The 12,279-nt window shown below is 43.7% G+C and overlaps 1 long non-coding RNA gene across 1 annotated transcript in view; it reads left to right on the top strand.

Annotated features, from left to right (window-relative positions):
• The first annotated feature begins 1,436 nt into the window (after positions 1 to 1,436).
• Positions 1,437 to 12,279, top strand: part of LOC123516028 — a 21,147-nt gene continuing 10,304 nt past the window's right edge. The window contains exon 1 of the long non-coding RNA XR_006678063.1: positions 1,437 to 1,510. This is a non-coding gene — a long non-coding RNA (uncharacterized LOC123516028). The remainder of the gene's footprint in view (positions 1,511 to 12,279) is intronic.

The raw sequence follows: 12,279 nt of genomic DNA, 5'->3' as shown, positions 1-12,279 counted from the left end.
ATCCGAAGATCGGAAATAATGAGCTCTGAGCTCGTTCCGTAGGGTAACGTCTGGCTGTCTCATCAGAGACTGCAGCAGCAGATCAAACAGTGAAACACACACACACACACACACACACACACACACACACACACACACCGCTCGACTCACAATCGAGAGGGCCGGGTTCGAGTCCCGGTGCGGCGAGGCAAATGGGCAAACCTCTTAATGTGTGGCCCCTGTTCACCTAGCAGTAAATAGGTACGGGATGTAACTCGAGGGGTTGTGGCCTCGCTTTCCCGGTGTGTGAAGTGTGTTGTGGTCTCAGTCCTACCCGAAGATCGGTCCAGGGCCCATTGAATTATATATAATTCAATGGGCCCTGGATCGGTCTATGAGCTCTGAACTCGCTCCGTAATGGAGAAGACTGGCTGGGTGAATTACACACCATCTTCACGTCTTCACATCCTCTTGCCGTACATTTTCTCTGTCGCCACCGCCCCAAAGTAACCCACACTGAATTAAGGCAACACTATATGATAAATGTTCAGTTTACATGGTAAAGACTGCAGGGAGGTGTAAAGTAGTGACGATCATTATCCTGAAAGTTAGTTATCATAAGACGACGAAATGCCGTGCTCGCGTTTTATGAAGTAAGATTTAAAAGGAGGTAGGGAGAAACTGGATCTTAAATATGATGAAAATATATTAGGTTATCTGTACTTATTGCAGAAAGTTCGGAATTTCTAAGAGATTAAGCATTGTTACTGTTAGGCATCATTGTTAGGCATCTGCTGTATCCTTGTAGTGTAGTTTATTGGTACTGCCATGTATAACCCCCCTCCACTCTCTCTCTCTCTCTCTCTCTCTCTCTCTCTCTCGTCGCGGTAATGATCAAGAGGGACAGTTACTTGAACCTTCCGTTTGTTCCCCCCTCGAGCCATTAGTCCAAAAGTGATGAGCAAGCAAGCATTCACACCCTCGCTCCCTCCAGCAGGGTACTTGGGTCCACGCCCCAGGGAACGAATATCCTCCATGGGACTAACTGGAAATTCACCGCATGCTCTCTCTCTCTCTCTCTCAAGCCAATTTTTACTTAAATAGTGAGCCAGGAAATAGCAACTTAACACCAAATAATCCTAGTTTAAGCACTTTTAAACCACACTGACACTTTTGAAGCGTGACAACAGTAATATGAGAGAGAGAGAGAGAGAGAGAGAGAGAGAGAGAGAGAGAATTCCTCGTAGAAGAGTTATCTTAAAATCTTTTAGAATTTTTATCAACGCATAAGATAAAACTGCATTTTATTTGCATACTGCAGTATATATACTAAGCAAGGAAAGACTTACGGTAGTATTCTTGCTATTATAGTACTCAGTAGGTGGTATGCTGTGCCGTTCAGTAGCCGCGAGCAGCGTTAAAACAATAGCTGCACATGCGCAATAGTAGTAAACAAACATTTTCAAGCGGATATGTGTGAGGGCCATACCCACCCTGGCTACTTGTACTTCGTGACACCACAGATGGGCAGGTGAGGCATAGGTGACAACATTCTAACGTATGATTCTTTTAGTCTGGTTGTATGTCATGACTAGGCTTTCGGTTGTTAGGTGAACCAATTATGATAAGGTTGCCATACGTTCAGATCTTCCCGGACATGTCTAGAATTCACTTGTCGAAATCTGCATCTGGGGGGTTAAAAGGATAAGTTTATAATGAAAAGCATGAAACCTAGCTACAGTTTATCTTGTTTAAAAATTGTGACAAGTTCAAAAATTTGCCAAAAAATCTTAACGCCTAAATGGAAAATGTGTGACCATTGATTTGTTTAGTATATCTCAGAGCATCAAATGCTGAGAGGAAAAGTTTGTAATGAAAAACATGAAGAACTAGTTACAGATTTACTTATCTGAAAATTATGGCATTTTTCAAAATTTGTTAAAAATTCTCATGAGGCCTGAAAAAATGCGAGAGAGAGAGAGAGAGAGAGAGAGAGAGAGAGAGAGAGAGAGAGATTACATATTCTTACAAAAAAAAAGTTCGTAATGTGATAACGTTGTACAGAGCGGTAGGTCGTGTGTGTTTTTTTTTTTATTTCTCACACTACGCAGCTGTATCGTAGCAGCGTGGCGTGGCGTGGCGTGGCGTGGCGTGGCATGGCGTGGCGCGGTGTAGCATAGTGGCATCAATGTGGCTATTGCGACACACAACACCGCGACGCCACACCCTCAGGCCTATACTAACGGGGGTCCCAACGCATTAAAAAAAGTAAGAAGGAAAGAGAGAGAGAGAGAGAGAGAGAGAGAGAGAGGGGGGAAGAAAAAAGGGCTCGTCGCACAGACCACAAATGTGTCCTCTTTAAACATTTACTTGAGCAAGGTGGACGAAGAGGCTGAGTCAACTGTATATACGAGGGTAGGGAGAGGAAGGGCTGGCCGAGGAAGGGAAGCAGCGGGAAGGGAAAGAGAAGAGGGAAGATAGAGGTTATCTACGAGTGGGAGGGAAAATAAGACGAGGATTATTTCTTTATAGGATTTTCTTTAGTTATTTTTTTCTCTTCACGAAGGATTACAAGAGGATTTCACGTAGCGGTGGCCATTCAGGTGCTTGCCAATAATAGAAAATAAAGTGACAAAAGGGTTAATTTAAGAAGTAAGGTTTAATTAATGACTTCTTTTGTTCGATGGTATTGGAATATTTGCGAGAGAGAGAGAGAGAGAGAGAGAGAGAGAGAGAGAGAGAGAGAATGGAATGGAAGAGCAGAGGGAAAAGGGAACGTGTGAGAGAGAGAGAGAGAGAGAGAGAGAGAGAGAGAGAGAGAGAGAGACATAACAAACAATAAATCACATAAGAACAAAGAAAGACAAAAACAAAACACGTACTCTACTGCGCTTAGCCTAACTTAACCTGACCCGCTGCTGTGTTCTCGAGATCTCACACCTTCCCACCCAACACTCACCCCTTCTTCCTCTCTTTCGGCCCCCCTTGGACCCTCCCTCAGGTGACCCACATGGCGTACAGGACAGGGCAGGTATCGGGAGCCCGCGTGGGAAAGTCATTACGTGTCTGCGTAACCCTGGTTGACCTGGTAACATGAGACCCTAACCGTTACCTGTCCCTCGCTCCTCTCTTCCCTCCTTCACCCTGACTTCTCCCTCTCCCTAACTTCTCCCTTCTCCCTAACTTTTCCCTATCTCTCTTTCTCATCTCTTCTTCATCCTATCCTTCAGATTTTTTTTTTGTCTGTGTTTCTTTCTCTCACTTTTCTCTCCTTTCTCATCAATATTGCACCTTTTTTTCTTTTTTTTATGTCTCTTTTCCTTTTCACTTGTTTTCTCTCCTTCATCCTATCCTTCTCTCTCTCTCTCTCTCTCTCTCTCTCTCTCTCTCTCTCTCTCTCTCTCTCTCTCTCTCTCTCTCTCTCTCTCTCGTTTTCGTTCTCCCAGTGTATGCCTGTCAGCCCTTCGTCTCCTCCTCCTCCTCCTCCTCCTCCTCCTCCTCCTCCTCCTCCTCCTCCTCCTCCTCCTCCTCCTCCTCCTCCTGTCCTCGTTCTCACTTCCTCTTCATTAGCCTCACACCGCGCCTGCTTTCTGTGGCTGTCAGCGTTTTATTTAGAGAGTCCAATGCTGAGAATGTTGGGCTATTTTTCGAGGCCCTGTAAGAGGAGGGTAGGAAGGGACGGAGGGAAGGAACGAGAAAGAGATGGCGGGTGAATTGAAGGAAGGAATGAAAGAATAAAGAGGGAGTGCTTGAAGGAATGTTGTAGATAGTAATGGAGTGATGAGATATGTGTTACTGTATGGCGGAAGATAGAAAGCATGGTGTTAACAGGTCAGGTTATGGTATAGGCAGTGTTATGTTATGCTATTATTTACAAGGTCAAGTTTGGTTAGGTTAAACTGGGTTAGGTTCGGTAAAGTTAAGTTCGGTTATGTTGTTAGACAGTTAGATGAAGTATAGGATAGTTTAGATTTGGTAAGGTATAGTTGGGTTTCGATAAAGTTAGGTTAGGTCAGGTTAGATTAAAGTAAGGTTACGTTAGGTCATGTCAGGCTAGTTTACTCATATACCAGGTTAAGTTACGTTAGATTGGTTCATGTTAAGTTAGGTTAGGTTAGAACAGGTGAGATTAGACTAGGAGAAGCACATAATAAATAGAAGAAAACACAGGAGGGAGATGATGGCATAGTGGATAAGGTTGGGAGCGTGGGATCGGGCAGATATCCACGTGTACGTTCATATCCCACCACATACCGTCTTCAAACTTTGCCATTTGTCGAGTGGTTTAAAGTTGCCTACATGTCACTATGATACCCATGTTCTAGATGGTTACACCAAAGATACACTTGGGTGGTGATATGGGGCCTAATATGGGTACCACTATAAATAAAATTGCTTGCGGCACTAATGGTGGAACGTGAACAGCACTTTCCATACATACTTCTCGAGTATACCGACAGGCACTGTAGGCCATAACATAAAAAAAAAGACAGATGTAAACAGAGGACATGTGTAGATAAAAGGAAGATGCTACATTGCAATTACTTTTAATGTTTTATAGTTGTTTAAGTACATCGCAAAAGGCCTTGCTTATATATGAGCTGTGTACTTGACGTGCTGCATGTATAAATTATTTGTGTTAACTGTACCGGTAGACATAATAAAGTGTATAAAGTGTTTAAAGGAGGGGTGTGATGAAGGTAGGGGAAAAAAGAAGAGGAGGGAATAAGGTACTTCTCCCATTCCACGTGGAAGAGGAAGAGGAGGAGGGTTGGTGTGGGGGTGGAGGGGGAAAAGAGATGAAGGAGGAGGAGAAGAGACGGGAAAACAATAGTAGATTTTGTAAGGAGCTCGGTATGAGAGAAGAAACCGTCTCTTGGGGATTAGGAAGAGAAGCAGAGGGAGATGAGGGGGAGGGGGCAGGGAAGCGGGAGAGGAGGGTACTGGGAATGTCGGAAGCATGATGGTGGTGGTGGTGGTGGGAATGTTGTTGGTAGTGGTGAGTGAGGTAGAGGTGGGCGTTGTGGTGGTGGTGGTGGTGGCGCTGTGTGGTGTAATGTAACGGTTGGGAAAGGCTTTGGAATTGTAGGTGTCTGTTTTTTTTTTTTTCTCTCCTTCACCTTAAACATTCCTTTGTATTTCTGTATTCTCACCATCCTCATCTTTCTCCTTTTCTTTCTCTGTGTATGTTTTCTCTCCCTTTTTTTTTTTCTTTTCCCTCTTCTATCCTGTTTTTTCCCTCTTTCCCTTCCCTTTACGTGAGCACCAAAACATCCTTTCCCATCATCCTTATGTATTTCTGTATCCTCACCACAACTCTCATCCTTTCCGTTCAGTATACCTTTTCTCCCTTTTTTTCTAATTTCCTTTCTCCCTTTTTTATATTCCTTTCTTTCTCCCTTTGTTTCTATATTCCTTTCTTTCTCTTTTTCTATACTCCTTTCGCCCTTTGTTCCTATACTCCTTCCTCTCTCTTTTTTCTATACTCCTTTCTTTCTCCCTTTGTTTCTATATTCCTTCCTTTCTCCCTGTTTTTTTTTTTCTATATTCCTTTCCTCGTCAACATTCCTGCGTACCCTTGACATAAGCATTGAGCACCGAGCACCGAGCACCAGACCACGTGTTCCCAATAACCAGTGCGAGGCAAATCCCGGGTCACAACAGCGGCTATATACAATTCAGGTCACGGTTGTTTGTGTTGTGACCTAACGGTTCCCGGAGGCGATGCGCGGGAGAGGGAGAAAGAGAGGGAGAGGGAGGAACTTGTTGGTTGGTCGGCGAGGCGAAGGGAGGAAGAAGGTTATAGAGGAAAGGGACGGATGGCGGTGAAAAAGGAAGGCTATAGAGAAGGAAAAGGAAGGGAAGGATATGTAGGAGGAGGACGAGGATGGGTGGATGGATGGGGAGTTTGCTTTAGTGTGTAGACGGTGAGGTGGAAAGGAGGGAGGAATGGAGGAGAGGGGAAGGTCATAGAAGGGTGCTAATTCGAGGTGAGGAATGCATGTCGCTGTGACCTAATCTGTGACTGGTGACCTCAATACTGCGAACTGTTCCCTGTGACCCTGGTAGCTGATGGTGGTGGTGGTGAGGGGAGGACTTCATCACTCTTCACCACCATTAGTACTTCTCTCTCTCTCTCTCTCTCTCTCTCTCTCTCTCTCTCTCTCTCTCTCTCTCTCTCCATTTTTCATTTTTCATCACCTGCGACTCATTTTCTTTCAACTTTTATATCTACTTTGCCAGTTTCCCATTTTTTCTTTAGTTTTCCTGCTCTCCGTTTTCTTTCCGTGGTCTCTTTATCTTTTTTTTTTACGATTTATTTTGCTTTTCTTCTTTTTTTGTGTATTTTTCTTCCTTTTACTTCCTTTCATGCTCGTTTTTTTCTTCGTTTTTCTTGTGTGTGTGTGTGTGTGTGTGTGTGTGTGTTCATTCCTACTTTTATCTTTCTTGTCATGTACACTTTTTAGTCCCATACTTTGCCGCCTCTTTGTCGTCTTCGTTTTCTATGCGTATCCTCTTCTCTTCCTCCTTCTCCCTTCTTCCTCCTCCTCCTCCACCACCTTCTCCTCCTCCTCCTCCTCCTCCTCCTCCCTCACCACTTCTCACAGGCCAGGCTCACCATAATAAGCAGTAAATTTGTCGTACAGAAGCAAATACCACAGAAAAAGAAGAAGAAAAAGTAACAAGCACAGACTCCCTACTTGTTCTTGTTTGTCCTCTCCACCACCACCACCACCACCACCACCACCGCCACTACCACTAAGACAACGGTTCTGTCACCACTCAGTAACAAAAACACCACTTGTCAACACTCGATTCTGGACACGGTCATTACCACCTGGGAATGTACACCTAGATACCTCTACCCTTCCCCTCTACCCTCCCCTCCTCTCGGACACGTGGGCTCACCTGGGCAGCGAGCGGACAGGTGTAATGGTTAGTTAACTGATGCACCTGTTGTATGTAATATGTAGGAAAGGTGCTCTGTGATGAATGGTGATGGGGTGTGGCGGAGCGTGGCGAGAGATTACATAGTGGTGGTGGTGGTGCTGGTGGTGGTGCTCTCTCTCTCTCTCTCTCTCTCTCTCTCTCTCTCTCTCTCTCTCTCTCTCTCTCTCTCTCTCTCTCTCTCTCTCTCTCTCTCTCTCTCTCTCTCTAACTTCCCCTTCAGTCTTCATGTCCTGCTTCCCTGTGTCTCTCCTCCCTTTCCTCCTCTCTCTCTCTCTCTCTCTCCCTTCCTTGCCTGGGGGAGGAGGTCATTGGAGAGGGGGAGAGGGGAGGGTGAGGAACAGACAGAGGCGGTGAGGGAATCAAATAAAACCATAAAGGTGTTGTTTGGCTACTGTGTGTGTGAGGAGAGAGAGAGAGAGAGAGAGAGAGAGAGAGAGAGAGAGAGAGAGAGAGGAAACCGTGTAAATTTAGTCAATTCTTCTCTTTCCCTTCCAGGATTTCTCTTTCCCCCACTCAAGCCACTTTGCCTCCTCACTCCTCACCATTATTCTCTCCTCTAAGATCCTTCCTTTACCTCCCTCTTCCTCCTCCTCCTCCTCCTCCTCCTCCTCCTCCTCCTCCTCCTCCTCAATACATCTCTTTAATTTAACCCTGTCTAACTTTTATCTTCTACTTTGAAAACCTCTTTTTTTTCCCCTTCCCCCTACCTTGCTTTCTGATTGGTGGGGCTGAAGTGGGTGAGGAAGGAGCCTTATGCTGTTCTATCCTGCCTCACCACATGTACTTCATCAGGAGTCGTGTTGGATATGTCTCTGTTAAGTTTTATTGTTACGTACTGAAGGTGTCTTGGTTATGGGATTAGTTATTGTTGTGTTTGTGTTTATGAGGCTAATTTTTGCTGTTGTTGTTGTTGTTGTTGTTGTTGTTGTTGTTCTGCTTCTGTTTCTTCTGTTTTTGTTTCTCCTGTTATATTTCTTTTTCTCTCCGTTTTCTTCTTCTCCTCCTCTTCCTCTTCCTCCTCCTCCTCCTCCTCCTCCTCCTCCTCCTCCTCCTCCTCCTCCTCCTCCTCCTCCTCCTCCTCCTCCTCCTTCTCTTCTCCTTTCCTCCTTCTCTTCACCTTTCCTCTTTCTCTTCATATATCTCAATCTTCTCGTCCATCTCCTCACCCTCTCCTCTCTCTCTCTCTCTCTCTCTCTCTCTCTCTCTCTCTCTCTCTGGTGTTAAAGCAAATAAACGAACAAGCAAACACGATCCACGGTGGCTTTAAAACACCACTCGCGGGTTGATTATCTTTTCATGCCTCGTCCAGTGCCGCTTATTTATGCATCAGTGTGTGTGTGTGTGTGTGTGTGTGTGTGTGTGTGTGTGTGTGTGTGTGTGTGTGTGTGTGTGTGTGTGTGTGTGTGTTTTATTTCATATTTTATTTTCTCTTTTCTCTTTTCTCTTTTTGTTTTCCTTGGTCTTTTTCTTCTTTTTCTCTCTTAGTTTGATTTTTCTTTTATTTTTTCTATTTTTAAACTGTTTTTTTTCTCTTTTCTATGGTTTTAGTTATTTTTTATTCAAATTTGTTTCTCTCTGTCTCTGTCCCTCTGTCTCTGTCTCTGTCTCTCTCTCTCTCTCTCTCTCTCTCTCTCTCTCTCTCTCTCTCTCTCTCTCTCTCTCTCTCTCTCTCTCTCTCTCTCTCTCTCTCTCTCTCTCTCTCTCTCTCACATCCACACCAAGAGAAACACACCCCTCCCTTACACACACACACACACACACACGCACAGCATTAGAGTAACCTTTTTGATGGAATTGAGACCACTTTACAGCCCAGAAAAGCCATCCATCAGTCACCCTTGCTCTGCTGTCGATCACTTCCTCGCTCGGCCGCCCCACTCACACGTCAGTACAGGTCCCTCGTGACACCTCGCTGATGAGTGCCACCTTTAGATCAGGCCCAGCGTGTTAATGACGTTTCTAATGAGGATTTATCGCTCTATATTTGTAACTTTTTTATTCGTAAACATTTTCTAAACATTTGTGTTATTCCCAGTAATGTTTTATGTGGTGTACTTGTGATATATTATTTTCTAAACGTTGGTTCCCGTGTGTCTTATATTTGACGGGGTTTACTGGATGTTCTTGAGATTTGTTAACCTCTTCAGTACCATGACGTGTTTCCATATTCATTCTGCTTACTATTTAGTGATTTTATACAGCTTCAGAAACTTATGTGGTGGATTAAAATTGTGAAGACTCTGGCCATTAATCTTGTGACCTCCATAGATCCTTCCTAATGTTAAAAAAGTTCTCCAATTTCACACACAACTTCAAATAAAAAAATGCGTCCCAGTATGGAAGGGGTTAAGGGTGTGAAGAAATTATAATGAGAATAGAACAGAATATAGAGACACAACACTTAGCTAGTACTCGTAGTGGTAATGACAAGGAAGTCGAAGGTTGAGCAGCGGAGGTTGGCAATCGCAGCGTGGACTCATTAAAAAGATTAAAACTCAAGGACTGGTATTTATTCGCCTCACGGACAAGACGAATATGGAATGTTTCCCGCCACGAACCTTCATCTTTTAAAACTGGAATGACGAGTCTTTGAGTGCCATTTTCATACCTGACATTGCTACCTTCGTTTTTTTTTTTTTTTTAACATTGATATATATATGTACACGTGATTCCTTATTTTTACTATTTTTTCCATGCTGTCTAGAGAGAGAGAGAGAGAGAGAGAGAGAGAGAGAGAGAATCATACTATAGGTCAGTAGGTCTTTTGTTATCTGTTTTTTTCCCCTCCCTCCCTCTCTCCTCTCTCCTCCTCCTCCTCCTCCTCTTCCTCTTCCTCTTCCTCCTCCTCCTCCACCTCCACCTCCACCTCCACCACCTCCTCCTCCTCCTCCTCCTCCACCTCCACCTCCACCTCCTCCTCCTCCTCCTCCTCCTTCCTCCTCCTCCTCCTCCTCCTCCTTGTCCTACCACACGATCGATCTTGACATTAAGACATCCGCTACCCTCTCGTCAACACCGCTGTCCACGTCTCCTAACCTAACTGTTCCCTCCTAAGACCCACGAAAGGAGGAGGAGGAGGAGGAGGAGGAGGAGGGCAGAATACATAAGAATACAAAGCCAAAGGACAGGTACCAGGTGACTTATTGGTCCGTAAGAAGGAAGGGTACTGTCTGAGCTACGTAGGTATGGGTGATGGTGACGTGCATATTAACCCCTTCAGTACTGGGACGCATTTTTTACCATGAGTTTTGGTTATAATTAGACGGTTTTGTTTACATTAGGAAGGGTCTATGGAGGTGAGAGAAGATTAATAGCCACAGTCTTCACTATTTCAATCCCCACATAAGTTTCTGAAGGTGTGTAAAATCACCATATAGTAAGCAGAATGAATATTAAAACGTGTTGTGGTACTGAAGGGGTTAATAATTAATCAGGAGTGTATAGTGACAGGAGATGGAGAGTTAGTGTTTGGGTTCTATGATGTGAAGGGAGTTGTATAGAAATATGATGGAGGTACATGAAAACCTACAAAAACATACATACATACACACATACGAGTACATATATCTAAAGAAGGACTGTTCAAGACTTCAATATACACTTTTCTACTCTTGCTTTTGAACGAGTGTTTGTGTAAGAGATTGGCGTTTCTAGTATAGGTCCTCTTTGGTGTGTTTGTTGACTTCGGACAGAACTCTTACATTAAAGTGATAAAGGGGCGGAAATAAACATGCTGACATATTTAAAAGGTGTGTATGGTAAGATCATTAGGGAACTAGATGGATACCTACATAGATAAATAGATAGATAGATAGATAGATAACTCGATAAATACGTAGATAGATGGAAAATTAGGTAAGCAGACAGTCAGATAACTAGACAAAAAAATAAAAAATAAAACAGAAGTAAGTCAAAGAAGAGAAAGAATAAAATAAAGATATATTGATAACTAGGCGGATAGGCAGGGGGATTTATATAGACAAATAGATATAAATAGAGAAGCACAAGACAGACAAAGAAAAATAATGAAGCCCAGACAAGTATTAGAAGCTACACATAAATACACTGTTACACACACACACACACACACACACACACACACACACACACACACACACACACACACACACACACACACAGTCAGTATATACCAGTTTCCTTCAGCCTTTACACAACGTATGACACAATAGCATAGAGAAAAAATGAAGGAAAAAACATCACAACAACAACAGTAACAAGGATAACACAGGAGGCCAAACGGAATCTCTCTCTCTCTCTCTCTCTCTCTCTCTCTCTCTCTCTCTCTCTCTCTCTCTCTCTCTCTCTCTCTCTCTCTCTCATCAACTATCCACCTTCAGAAACACGTAGGCGTCGTCGGTGGTGGTGGTGGTGGGTGGTGGTGGTGGTGGTGGTGGTGTGCCTCAGGTCTCTCGCCTTGACATTCATCGTTCCCCCAGTGCCGATCAGTTACCGTGAGATTTCTGGTCCCTCGCGCCACGTCGTGTTCGCAGCGGCGGGTTGAAGGCTCCTCGATACCTGGGCCCTTGATTCTGTTTACTCTGATCCCCCTCTTACCCCTTCCCCACCCCCTACTCCCCCTCCACTGACTTATGATAATTGACGCAGAAATTAACCGTTTGTAAGAGATGAAGGGTACGAGGAGGTTTGATTTGTGATGTTAGTTTTTACGAGGGCCTGTCCATTCCAGCAGCTTTTGTCGATGATGAATATTAACCCCTGAACTACCATGCATGACGCGTTTCCATATTCGTTCTACTTACTATTTTGGTGATTTTAAACAGCTTCAGAAACTTATTTGATGGGATTAGAATAGTGAAGACTGGCCGTTAATCTTTTGACCTCCATAGATGCTTCCTGATGTCAAAAAAAATGGTCTAATCGTATACAGATCTCAAGGGAAAAAAATGTGTCCCAGTACTGAAGGGGTTAATATAGAAATGAGCTTTATGTAGGTGTGTTAGGTGAAAGATAAGGTGTAGGTGTGGCAGCTTGATTTTTTTGTTGTTGTTAGTTTTACCTGTCAGTTCCGATTTACCTTTGATTATTAAGACAGAAGTAAACCAAAATTGTACAGGTGTTCAGGTGTAAGAGATGAGCATGAGTAGCTGTGGTGCTTTTGAATACAGGTGTGTTAGTTTACCTGTTTGTTCCATCTCACCGCTGGGAATTACTTAAAGAAAAAGAATCGCTTGTGTTTGATTTTGACTGTGCGCTTCTCTGAATCTTACTTGTGATAATCAACATCTCAATAGACTAAGAATAATATGTGGTTAGTATGTAGTTAGTTGTAGATGAGTACGTGGAGGTATGGTGTGTTCAACTTACCTG

Source organism: Portunus trituberculatus, chromosome 40 (assembly GCF_017591435.1).
Source record: "Portunus trituberculatus isolate SZX2019 chromosome 40, ASM1759143v1, whole genome shotgun sequence".
Lineage (NCBI taxonomy): Eukaryota > Metazoa > Arthropoda > Malacostraca > Decapoda > Portunidae > Portunus > Portunus trituberculatus.
This window is presented reverse-complemented; position numbering and strand designations above follow the sequence as displayed.